The sequence below is a fragment of the Terrapene carolina genome, unplaced genomic scaffold, assembly GCF_002925995.2.
Source record: "Terrapene carolina triunguis isolate 2854851 unplaced genomic scaffold, T_m_triunguis-2.0 Scaffold211, whole genome shotgun sequence".
NCBI classification, from domain to species: Eukaryota; Metazoa; Chordata; order Testudines; family Emydidae; genus Terrapene; species Terrapene triunguis.
The window spans coordinates 13,247,404-13,261,218 of record NW_020664562.1 but is presented as its reverse complement, the minus strand read 5'-3'; the positions used below and the strand labels follow the sequence as shown (position 1 = coordinate 13,261,218).

Below are 13,815 nucleotides of genomic sequence, written 5' to 3'. Positions count from 1 at the left end.
ATGCTAGGCACTGTACAAACATATAAGAAAAAGATGGTCTCTTTGATGTCATTTTCTGCAGCAATTTAGGTTTTCCAAAGAGTAACAAGTCTTGGCAGCGTGGGTCTAATTCATATTAAAAATTACTGCCTCGATGTTTTGGGCATAAAATAGTCTGGCCATGCTTTTTATGAGGAGTTGCTCTACTGCATAAGTTATAATTATTAAATAGAGGCCCAGAGAATCCCTTCTGTGAGCAGATCTCTTCCAAGCTGCACAGAAGGGGGAGACAGGGAGTTCTACATCTGTGGCACTGTTTCCCCCTCTCTAGCACCCTATGAAGTCCCTCTGAATGGAAGGGACTCTACCAATTGTGGGAATGGATACCAAGTTAAGTGAGAATGGAGCACAAGACAGGCTACTCTGCACATCATCATCATCTGTTAACCGCTGGATTTCTTTGTTGAAACTTGGGGGAGAGCTAATAAGAGTTTGGACTGGCTACCTCTGGGCCATCTTTGTGGCTGTTACTGAGCTCCAGAAAGGAGGCCACTGGAATATCACAGAGGCAGAGTTTGTCCATGCAGAAGATCCTCTTCCTACAGATTTGCAGCTTCAAGAGGGATGGGAAGCCTTATCCGCCTCCTCACCTCACAACCCCACAAATTTCTCTCCCTTGAGAGCATGATTCACAGAGACATCTCAGGGGGAAGCTCACAGAATTTTTCTGGTCCCCTGCTGTGGGTTTTTCTGTGGAGGGATGCAAACTGGCCCATAGATATAAAGGGCTAAAAATGCTTCTTCAGGTGGCAAAGCTGGTGCTAATACAGTTTTCAAGAGGCAGAGAAATGAAAGGGAAAAGGGGTGAATATTTGGGAAGTTGGAAACAGGTGAATAATGTCTTATAAAAATATAATAGTGAGAGATTTAACAAGGGAACTCCTATCAAAGAAACCAGGCAGACACTACACACTAAATTCTAAATATACATATGTAGGACCTAAGCCTGCACTCCTTATTCAGACAAACTCCCATTGTCTTCCATGCAAGTTTTCTCCCAGTAAGATATGTTAGACTGAGTCCACACCCGCAACATTACTCACACTGATAATCACTAAGGGCAAGGTTGTTACTTTCTCGATCACCCACCTACGGAGCAAGGGGGTATAGATGCCTCTCAACGTCCTTGTACTGCATACCACAGGGGTATGCTTACCTCCCAAGTCCCCACCCTCACCTCCTCTGCAAGGGGGGAATCAGATGACAAAAGGCTTGTCTTCACTGCTAAAAAAAAAAAAAAAAAAAAAAGCTCTGTTTTTAATCTCAGGGTAACTAATGTACATGACCTACTTTGAGGTAAAATCATAATGAAGACCAGGCACTTCAATTTTACTGTGGGGTTAACTTGCCATAGTCAGACTTATACTTCTACCTGGGGTTACCCTTGGTGAATTTACCTCCTGGTAAAACTAATGTGCCTGTGTTTTTACCTCAAACTAGCTCACATTCATTAGTTACCCTGGGGTTAAAAAAAACCGCAGCATTTTTTAGCAGTGAAGACAAGCCCTCAGAGCCACAATTCACAGCACTGTCCTTTACTTAGGGCAGATTGTGAGGTTACAATATGACCCTAAATATTCACCAATAAATACATAAAAGTAATCAGTTGAGACAAGTAGACCATGCTCATTGTAGCACTAGAATAATTTTTCGTCACATCCAGTGTCACTTAGGAAGGATGATATTTCCTGTATATGGGAAACATGCCAGTAAAAGAATTTTCTTGGCAAAGAGACAACATGGAAATGTCCTTTTAAAATCAGTTAATAGCCACAGAACTCTTGAGCTAGCTAGAACCATTTCCTATGCTATGGAAAGAACACTTGAATAAGGTTAGCCAAGACATTTCACCCTCCCCCCCCATCTATTTCTGGATATCTTCTTTTGTTCACCCTTTGCTAATTATAGTGGCCTAGCCTAGGTGATATTTATAGTCTTAAAAGATTTGCCTGACTTTCTGAACACTTTATTCATGTATATTTCCTGTGTTTATTGTTGCTTTAGCACATTATTAATTAAATTTATTTGATCCAAGATTTTATTTAGCAACAAACTTTTCAAAGCTACTTTTCTTTCTACAAATGAAAGAGCTGTATTTAGATGTAAACATAGCATTTTTCTATTTCTGTATTAATAAAGACAGATTTTTGTTTCTTTCCAAATACAAGAGTGATGACCACTATAGGAATCTCCAGAAATAGAGGAAACAAATATTCCTTTTTTCAGTAATGTGTTTATTCAATGTCTTACCAAACATTTACTTGAACTTTTCTTGTAAATTGCAATTGTTTTAACTATTGGTACTTTATCAGGACACAAGTATTCAATATTTTTAAAATTATCCAGTTTGATTTGATTTTACCAGCAGTATATCTATCTATCATGCTTCTAAGTCACTCATCACCATAATATCCATGAGAAATACAAATTAATTTCTTTTTCTTGTATGTGCCCTATACTTGTCCTGACAACCTAATAGTAGTGACTCCAGTTGCAACTGCTTACGACCAATGTTTAAAATGTGTAAATAAGGTACATTTGGGGGCAAAAATTGTACCATGCCTTTTAACTCTATTGAAATCAATTGGGTTAAGAGAAGTTTTGGAGGAAAGCGTGAGAAAATGATCAATGATTTGCGATTCAATAGGGGCCGCTCCTTGATAGCTAGCATTAACTCAAATTTACCACTGGTCAGAAACAAGAGGAATTGCACATATGTGGAATACAAACCTGAACAGGTGGTAGCCTAACTCCTTATCCTACTTATCATATGCTGTCTTGAGTGTGTATCCCAGTTATCTTGCAACTGGGCAGACATAATGGACTTTGTCTAAAATGGCTGCTCTGCATTGCAAGATCAGGAGCAGGAAATTCATCCCAAACCACTCCTCAGTCTATTCCGTAGCCTTACATATTCCCTTCTCCTGCCTTTGTGCCAAGGTGGAAAATGGAGGGGAGATGGGGGCAAAGGGAATGGGTCAGCGTGTGTGAGTGGGGTGAAATTCACCCCTCTGCAGGAGGCCAGTGCTAGGCTTATACACCACCTCAGGCCTACTTAAGTCTAGTTTGGAGGGTTTATGTAGTGCATAGGCCTTGGTTTGGCCCTCTGTACGAGGGTGAATTTCATGCAGGGTGCAGAAGCTTGTGCAAGATACAGATTATCTGAGAGGTCTGCACTTGCGGTGTCTCTGTGCACTTGTGGTGTACAGAGTCCTTCCCCTGCCCCCTTTTGCAATGCATAAGATTGACCCTATGCTGTGACCATCAGTGAAATAGAAATAGACTTGCTGTCAAACAGCTAGATTTGAGATTTTAATCTGTAAACTAGTTGCTGTTAGGGTAATGCATCCCTGAAATATATTGCTTTTGTTCAGCAAATAATTGATATTTTTTTTCTCATTTCAGGAAGAAGTCATTTCAACAACTAGGCCACAGTTCTGTACTCCCTTACTAGGCAAAATTCCTATTGATGTCAATGGGGGTTTTGTCTGAGTGAGGGCTGCATGTCTATTTCTGTTCGACACACAAGGTATTGCAATCCTACATCCTGCTGCCAAGCTGAATTGACAGAGCAGTGCATCAAGAGACTATAAAGTACAAATTTAATGATAGTTTAAGAGTACTTTTAAAAAAAATTAGTCATTTTTGCAGAAGTACAAATGAAAGAGCCATTTCAAATGAATGTTACAATATGGAAAGCCCACAAGTAAGCAAAATGTATTCGAATTTAGTATTAACTCCTCTTCATTCTCTGAATATAAACGGTACTTACTTATAAACCTTAAAACCACTAGAACAAGGTAATTAGACAGGTTTTTCATTAGAAAATCAATCAGAAAACAAACAGGAAGTTAGAACATTCAATTCCCAAGAGCTTTCTTTTAACAAAAATATTTTTTACTATTTGGCTTTTTAAAAACTGCTCATACTAAAAGGTTCAGGGGAAAAGGGAATAATTAATAGAAGTGAGCAAATAATTGATTTTTCAGTTCAATGGCTGAACAGAAAAAAATCTGAAAAATAATTTGATTTGTTTTGAACTGAAACTAAATTTTTTAAAAGGTCTTTCTTGCAAAAACAAAACATATTTTTTTTGTTTGGGTCAAATGAAACATTTCCAATGTCGATTTGAAACAACATTTTGAAACTGAATGTTGATTCAAACCGATATATCATTTTGAAAATGTTATTTCAAAGCTAAATGTCAAATATCAATACAAAACATTTCAGTGTTTCCAACTTTTTTTTTCAGGTTTCTTTTCTGACCGAAACTAATTGTCAAATTCGACCCAAAGTCATGAATAGTTTTGGTGCTGCAGTAAATTAAATATTCACCAGAAGGTTTGCCTGATTTAGTAATTACATAGCCATGTTATTCATCATACCTCACTGCAGGATTTGTCTTACACCTATGTTAACAGAACAACAAATTTGGACATAGTCATTGTATTAAGTGCTACTCTAAAGTTTGGCTGATTGTTTTGTGTTAATAGAGTTAACATTGGAAAAAATTACATAGACACTGTAAAGTCCACTCAGATATAAGTTAATTATTGAAACTATCACACCTCCACTTTGTGTAATGAAGCTATGATGGATTTCACATCAAAAGTGAAACTTGCTCTGTGGAGGTTGTTTTTGCTCCTGAGAAAATAGGTATAGTAGTTAGCACGAAAAATAATTAAGCAGCTGAATTCACTTTCCACTGCATGACTTTACCTCCTGCTTGAGTTTGCAAGTAAAGCTGGCAATAATTTGAATGCTCAGAAATTGAGGCTGGGTAATGGAGCAAAGCTTGATGGATTCAATAAATGCCCAAAATAATTTAAAAAATCTAGGGGTCAGATCTTTGGCTAGTGTAAAATGGTACAGCTTCAGTGAAATAATTGGACTCATGCCATTTATGGACCAGTAAATGGACCCCAATGAATGATCTGCCCCCTAATTTATATTGACTAAAACTAAGAAATTCAGTCTACATCTTTGTTCCTTCCTGCCTGTGGGGCTTAAACTGATTTTTATAGTGCAATCTTAAAATCAAAGATGGAAAAGACATAGTAAGTCATCTAGTTCACTCCTCTGCATATGTTGAATGGTTCTCTATAGTATACAGCTGTATAGTTTGTGCAGACCAGTTTTAAATTACTCAAGCAATAGGACTTTCACCGCTTCCCCTGAGAGACTATTGCGCAGTTTGATAGCTCTTGTCATTAGGGAATGTTTCTTGACAGTCAACCTAAATTTTCCATTTCTTAGTATCACTCTATTACTCCTACTGCAGTTAGAACACAGTTCTTCACTGTCCTTGGTGTTTGCTTCATTCAGATACAGCACTTCTATGTGCTTATGTGGTTCCCGAGGTGGTGGTTTGACCAAACTCTGCATATGCAGTTCTTTTAATCTATCTTTAAAGTCAGTTTCTCCAATCTCAATTACTACTGCCACTCTTCTCATAGTTCCCTCCAGTTTGTCAATATTTTTCTGCCCCATGAATTTAATGCATTATTCTAGGGGTTGCCTCCAAACTGTATATTAGTATACAGAAAGATAATCATCTCCCTACTCTGTAACAACATGTTACCTCTACATATGAAGCATAAAATCACATTGGCTAGTACCAAAGGAGCGAAATCCCCACTCCTTTGAACTTAGTAAGAGTTTTGCCATTGGCATCTATGAGGCCAAGATTTTACCTTAGGTGTAGCAGTTTCTAGGTGCAATGGGTTAAATTAAAGATGCCCTTAAATCTATATCTCCTTGATAGAACTGGATGAGAAAACTTTCAATGTAACTGAAAACAGCCTCCCCTCCCCCCAAAAAATTCTTTTCATTGTTTGCAAAAAGCAGGGCATTTTGGTCTCACATAGAACTTTGCAAAGATGAAAGGAATTTTTTACAAGGAGAAACCTTCCACCATGAAACTGTAACATTCCTCTGTGACTGGACAAATCTGTGATTTTTCCCCGGGACTGGAATTTCTTCCTTTTTTCACGGTTATAAAAGTTGTGTCATTTAACAGAGAATGAAATTGCACCCTACATCAGCACAGCAAATAATAGTCCAAATAATAGTCTGGAAGATTGTGGACCATATCATATCCTTCTCTAGCAGCACCCAGTGCAAGGGGCATGGAGGTGGTGAGTGCTGCCTCTGTGGCACACCCCAACATCTGTGTGTGAAGTGGGACAGGCGGTGGGTGCAGAAGTTGTTATGTCTCCCTACCCCCCCTATGGTTCTTTAGTAGATAACTTGATGCTGATCTAGTCAGCATCAAACTTAATGCAGTTTTCCACCTCCATGAGGAGGAACATTCTCCAGCTGGGAGAATCTGGGTTGAGCAACCAGTACAGAAGCGGTAGAATGTACCCTTGAGGGGAGTACCATTCTCTCCTCAATTTTACTCAATGGAGCAGATTTTCAAAGGTATTTGGAAGCCTAAAGATGAAGAGAGATGCTACTGGGATTTTTCAGAAGCATCTAAGCAGGCTCGATAAAAACAAAGGAAACTAGGCACCTAACCTGCCTACCTGTTTTTGAAAACTGTACTAGGTGCCGATCTGTATCTTTAGGCACCTAAATACCTTTGAAAATCTGGCCCAATATTCATTGCAGCCCACTTTCTGATCAAGGGCCCAATCCTTGCTTGGATTGACTTTAATATTGTTTTTGCTTGACCAAAGCCTACAGAATGAGGTCCCTAAAGAGCAGCATCTTTTCATTCTAATCTGGATGGGTAAACATCTCCCATGTAACAGTTCAAAGTTCAGTGCAAATAGTTGCCTTGAGCTTCTGATTTTGCACCTCAGTTTTGAAAGGGAAAGTTAAACAAATGGAAATTCCTTTACATGTCATGTTTCCAGCTAATTGCTGTACTGCATGCCTTTGCTTATCACATCAGACCCTAGTTCTAGGGTGGACTGGATGCCTCATGGCATCATCAGTAGCTCAAGTCCTGCTCAGTTCATAAATGACTAAACATCATTATCACCTGTTGGCTATTCACTAAGGTAGGTTGGTGAGTCTGTCTACTCTAGTGGAAAGTGTCTACCTCAAACATACCCCATTAAGTGGCGTGTTTGTGGGCTGCCTCAGCACAAGCCCTGCAGTAATTGGGCATGGAAGATCAGCTTTCTTATCACCCCAAGAAGGCTTGGGATCAGGACTGAATATAGTGTTCAAGAAGGATGTCAGAATGACGGCCCTAGATACTGAAATCCTGTATTTACCCTTAGAACAGATACAGCAAAGACAGTGGCAAAGTAAACTTCCACACACACCGCACTGACTGAGAAGGCTCACCTGTAGATGGTGTGTGTAGCTTAGTCTCCATGCTCCATCAATCCTTGTCCTCTCTCGAGGCTTTTCCTTTTGTAATATTGATTTTACCACTGCCTTCCAAGTCTTCTCAGATAAAAATGTCAGTATGAACAATTGTTTTTCATCAAAGAACACTCAGCGTTTGTCAATGTAAAGTTTTTTTTAAATGAGTAATTCTTTTGGTTGTACAAGATTAATACTTTCAGCCAATATTTCTTCCACACAATTTGAGAAACAGACTAAGAATGAAGGCAATTCCTATTTCCATATCATGGAATACATTTCCTAAGCTTGACCAGAAATCCACGACTATACATGACAGCATGTTAACTAGCTAATATAACCATTGATACTAAGGGAAATCCTGAACCTAAATGTTTTAAACAGCAGAACTGTTCTCTCCTTATTTGCTCTGGAAGATCCCTGATAGAAAGAACACTGCAAAAGATTCCTTTCATCAGCTCTGTTAGTTACATTTCCTGCTTTGATAAATGTAAGTACAAGAAAAATCTAAAGCACTTCAAGCTACCCAGTTGCATTTGATTAGTTAGGCTGAATAATGTAACAGTCTTTCAGCACCCAAAGGAAAACTTTTTGAGTTCTACTGCTAATATTTTTCTCCACAAACAAATATAGATTTCCTACTCTATATAATTATCTTATAAGAGATAACTTAATATTTCCTGAAGTTCTGTAATTCAATTCTCTTTTTTTATGGGTTCTGTTTTGGGATGTTTGATTTATTTGTTTGGAATTAGAAATTTGGAATTAAAGGTGATGTATGAAGTATTGTCTGTAATGTTTTTCGATGGAAGATGTAGCCCAGTAATTTTGTTGATTCTGTGCACACTATACTTTGTACCACATTTAGAACCCATTTTAGTTTCTGCTAACTGTTGTACTGATGGTGAGCATGGGATCTAAATTTATTTAAATGGCTTTTGCCCAATGGCCATCTGTCTCTGCTACCAGGGTAAACAAATTTCAAAGTGTTTATATAGCAGAAGTAGCAGAGTAGACTGGATCCTATGGAACATAAATTGTCAAACCATTGTTTCTTAGAGAATTTAAAACCGCGGAAGAAATATAATTTAAATCAAAGGGCCAAATGCAGTTTTGGTGCAAGTGTGGGCATCTTCACTGACTTAGATGAAATTAGACCCACTTACAGCAAGGAGGATTCTGGCTCTGAACTGATACGGTCAGAAATCACTGGATTGTCCGACTCAGTCTACAAACTCTGGATCCATGGTTGTGCAGGAATAAAGGGCACAGTATTCTTAACCCAGCTCTGCGCTGCCCTGACCAACCCTGAAGACAGTAAATATATTAGAAAATGGACTAGCACCTTCTCCAATGGTGCAAAGCCACTTATGGGGAGGCCCTCCATAAATCTGATTTTCCCTTTTCCCCTGCACAGGAGAAACAAAGGCTCCTGTAGCCCCAGGTGAGCATTAACTCCAATGGAATTGCCACACAAAAGTTGAAGTCCAAAAACATCATTGCTAGAGGGGTTAACTAAGAAAGCAGCTTCTGGACAGCCCTCTTGGGGGTCTCTCCTGTACCAGCCAGGAGGGGAGAAAAGAACTTTGCCCTAATAAATGTGTCCTCTCAATGTGTTTTAAAACTGGGTATGTTCAAGATACTCATTCCAATTTTAAATTGCATGCTCACCTTGTAAGGATCTCACTTCCTCACTATTATCCTGTCTTGACTACATTACCAAATTGTCATCAACATAATAAAAATGATCATCTTAATGACAAAGAGGTATGGGTGAGGGGGGAGGGGGGGACTTACCCCATTGTGACAACAATACATAGATTAAACTCTTCTCAGATCAGCCCCTACTCCTCAAAGGTCAGTTAAATGACATATTAATATCATTTCTTTCCAGCAATTTAATGAAGGAAAAGCAGTGTAAAACAGGAGAAAATGGGGCAATACTTGAAGTTGCAAAAGTGACAAAGAGGAGCGCCCTGGACAAGGAGAGGGGATTTATGTAAATATGGCTTTGTCTACTTTGTGTAAGCATGGTTTACATGCCAGAATCCTCCTTGCTGTAAGTGGGTGTAATTTCATCTAAGTCAGGGAAGCTGCCCACACTTGCAGCCACTTGCTAAATACCTCACAACACATTAAATGGTAGGAGCCGTTGTCTGGCTTATAGGAAAAATGTGCAACTTGTGGAGCTGGGGGACTACCTAGGTCCACCCTGGTGCAGGAAAATCCCTGTCTAACCTGGACCAGGCAGAGCTGCACCAACCCTCCCCCCGCACATACCCCCTTCCCCCCAGAAGTAGTTAAATGCCATGATCTGCTGTGGTCATTATGCTAGTTACTCCTTTCTCAAAGGGCTGGGAAGGACTTTTTCCCTCACTGCCAGATTGGCCAAGGCAAGGTGGGTTGTTTTCTTCTTCCCACAGCAGGATGGGGGCTTAGTTGGGGTGGACATGAAACAGAGGTTAGGCTATAATGTCACAACTCATTATGTAAACATGAGGCGGATGTCCACTGCAGGTACTCCATAGGGAAGAGATACAGTGTTCAGATAACATGGATTGGCAAAGAATTTAAAGGAGATATTCTTTAAAGGAGAGGAAATGGGTTTTGGGACTCCTATGACTGGTACAGCTGGCAGCCAACCCCTCCTCCTTTATAGCCCCCCCCCTCAACTCTTTTTTGAGGTGGGTGGGGGGGCCCAGCAGCAGGTTGCTGGGGACCAGAATGAGTAAAGGGGGGGGGCTGACATCACCCCCCTAACTTTTAGTATATGTAAATGATTATGGGATTACCTGTGCTGTATACTTTTACATGCTGGGTACTCCCTAACATTTAGGAATAAAGTTGCAGCCTAATTAAACCACATCCAGTGCCTCCTGTCCTTCTGGCATAGCTGGATAATGGGATTTTGTGTCCATATAGTATTTTGACCTATAATATCCACTCTCCAAATTATTGGAAGAAGTTGAGATAAACATTACATCCTTGCCTTTTAGGTACTACCAACCTCAGTTAATTTTTGGAAACCAGGGCCCTTGCTACTTTCCTGGATATTATGCCACAGCATAATCAAGATGAAAGCAATTTAATAGCTACTGGCTCATGGAAGTGTTATTGTCTTCCTGAGTTATGCAGCAACAGAGGCTGTTCCCCATTATGGAGCGGGGAATACGTTAGCTTTGATAGCAGTTGGTGAATTCTTCTGTGGTTGACTAATATTTTGATCAGGGAAGATGGAGGCCACTGGAACTTTCTGTATCCAGTCTTGGGGCCATGCAGTCTTTGGACCAAAGAAACTTTTGCAATGTTTTCTTTTTAGCCTTGCAAAGACCTTTCTCCTGGATAGCACAGCCTGCTACACAGCCATCATCTAGGGCTACACCCAAGATTTATTTATGTTTGAGATATTAGCAAGATGTTGAAATCAAAGTTTCCAGACTCCAGCTAGTCACTTGGAGCTAGATTTTGACATCCATATTCCCTGATGCATAGTACTTTACTTCACGAGTGGTTCCATTAATTTCAGATAGGACAACTTTCAGAATAAGGTGCCACTCATTGTAAAACTGGCAGAATCTGGCCCTTAATAAGTAAGATTAAAAGTCTTAAAATATTACATTTTCTTAATATCATTTCACTACCAAGCTTGAAAAGTATTTGTTATGCATGCTTTATAGCTCATTGCCGCAAATGATAATGAACATCATTTGAAGACTCTAATGACTCCCTTCTCTCTTTCTCCAACATGAAAAGGATGATCCCCAAAATTTAACTCATGCATGGATTGAAAAGATCTTTAACTTCATTCCTAAGATCTGAAGAGTCCAGTACAATGCAAAGAGTGTGCTACAATATATCATTTAACTGACCTTTGAGGAGCAGGGTCCAAAATGAGGAGTTTAATCTATGTATTATTGTCACAACAGGGTAAGTCTCTCGCACTCTCTCTTTTTTTCCTGATGTGAGTCTACTACTCTAGTGGTAGGTATTTCCTGTTGTATATATGTCATGGACAACAAAAGAGATGTTGGTATTTTGATAGAACAGATACACTCAGAGGAAGATGATCATGGATAAACTGAATGGAAATTTCAAGACATAACCAATTTGAAAGTAAATATGCATTTATTATCATGTGAGGTGATTTTAAAATAATAATTATAAAGGGAAAACTTAAAATAATGAACAAACTTCAGTGCCATTTCCCCAAGGATGAGCTAAGACAGCAATTTGTCATCATGTCTCCTTTTCAGTCCCCTGAGTTAAAGGATATTTAAGCTTTCTGGCTCCAAATCAGTAGGGTTGGGACAAAAGAAAAGGTTCCCTCTTTCTCGTGCATCGAAGAGATGAGCATGTAACAATGGGTTTGGAAGGAACTGAATGGCTTGCTAACAATCTGTTTAGTAATTTGCATCCATTTGTGTAAGATGTGATCTATATGCATCGGATCATTATAAATTTGTTACTAGCCACTATTTATGCAGATTTTTTTGTTTCATCATTTGTGATTCACTCATCCAAGGGAAACTCTTATTCCTAGACCTCTTTTTATGCACCTGTCTAACCTGCAATGGATCTTCAAGATTCATACTTTAAACTTGGAGAAGTAGGAATAATAAAAGAGACATTTTCTCGCTCTTATACATACTTCTCATGCTTCTCAGCTGTGAGTATTGATCTGAATCAGTTGAGAATGGCAAGACTAGGGCTAGTTCATTTGGCAATCTAGTCCCTTTTTCCCCACAAGTGCCTCCCACTGCCATACTGCACTTGAGTTCTCCAAATCATATCCACAGATCAAATATGCTTCCTTCAGTATTCATGCTCTGTGGAGCATTCTGAGATGTCTGCTCCTCTTGCACTGACCAGGAGTGGACACCTGAAACTGATGCAAGAGGTGATAGGGAGGGGGGATCTGGGAAAGAATCCACAGTCAGATAGGGATATAAGTCCTGCTATAGTGATGTTTCTCTCATCTTCTTCTAGCAGCAAAGGGATATGCTGTTGTCTTTCACTCTAGGACCTGATCCAGTGAAGTGCTGTGCACCTACAACTCCCACTGAAGTCACTGGGAGTTGAACATGCTCAACATTTTGCAGGACCTGGGCCATAAAATCCATCAGGTGTGGAGTGATTTCCTATATGTGCTGGTGTGCTTCATTATCTTGTGATTTTCCAGGGATGCTCTGTGGTTTAGTAGCTCATTGTCCAAGAGGAAGATCTCTGTCAGCAGATATTAAACTGTCTGAAGTATAAGGTCCTATGATGTAAAAGGTACAAATATTAAGATGAAAAAAGTGCCTTTAAAAAGCCTATTTAAAAAAATCTGCTTGCTGGATACAGAATGTACATAGTCCCCATACTTTTATAGTCTGGAAAAGTTGGTTCTCTCTTGTATGGAACAAGTTCCTGCATCTTGTGTGGTTACTATAGTGGATGGAAGGGATAAAGAGACTCTATAAGTCTGATGCTGGAGGTAATGGCTGTCTCCTATAACTGTCCTCACTACAGCCATCTGAGTGGTTAGTCTTCATATGCACTGGGTTTTGGGATAACAAAAGATGAATGTTTAAGGAACATCTGTTAAAGATGTTTTCAGATTATCATTTTATAACTCCATAATAATTTTAGGCCAAGTCCTGCCATTTTTACTCACATTGAGTAGTATCTTACTCTGTGAATAGTCTCAGTGATTTCAGTGGGTATTCCTCAATGTAAGAGCAGCAGGGTCTGGTCCTTTATAAATAAACTTGACTTTTAGGAAATGGTTTGCTAAAAGTTTATTGTTTCTACATTTTATAGAAACTTAAAATTATTTAAAACAGAGCATATGGCTTATTATAAAATCTTAAATAATTTATATTTGCAAATAAATCAGATGAAATTAGACATTTATTTTCCCTTTTTAAATCACCTTCCCTCTAAATGACTTTCCTCATCATTCAGGCTGAGTATGCAGTGCTCCTGTAGCCACCCTCATGAATGGAGTGGGAACAGACATCTGAGGTCAGAGTCACCCATACTCCAGTTGCCTGGGTAGCACAATGAGGTTCCCTTAGCTTCCTTTGAACTGGTCTTCAAAGATCACTCCAAATGTGTCTTAGCATCATCATGCTTATAACAGCCAACAACTCTGATGCAGGTATTCTGTACCTGTGCCTTTTTTTAAGAGTCCCCCTTCAGTGCTCCTGATTCACAAGGGAGGTTTCAGTGCTCAGTGAAACTCTGCAGCAGCAGTTCTATTAGCATATTGTATTATCTTCCCTTGGCTACAGAGTAAGCCTGCAAGGAACCAATGACTGTCAAAAGGCTGGACAACAAATGAAGTTGAAGCAACAGCATCTCCCTGTGTAGCAGAAGGAAATGCAGAAACAGGCACTAGAGCAGGAAGTTTCAGAGGTGGATTTCAATGTGTCTTCTCATTTGGGGACAGAAAGAGACCATTTTTTCATTCCA

The 13,815-nt window shown here is 39.4% G+C and overlaps 1 protein-coding gene across 2 annotated transcripts in view; it reads right to left on the bottom strand.

Moving 5' to 3' along the window:
- Positions 1 to 13,815, bottom strand: part of NR5A2 (nuclear receptor subfamily 5 group A member 2) — a 123,325-nt gene that overhangs the window by 86,961 nt on the left and 22,549 nt on the right. The window lies entirely within an intron of this gene.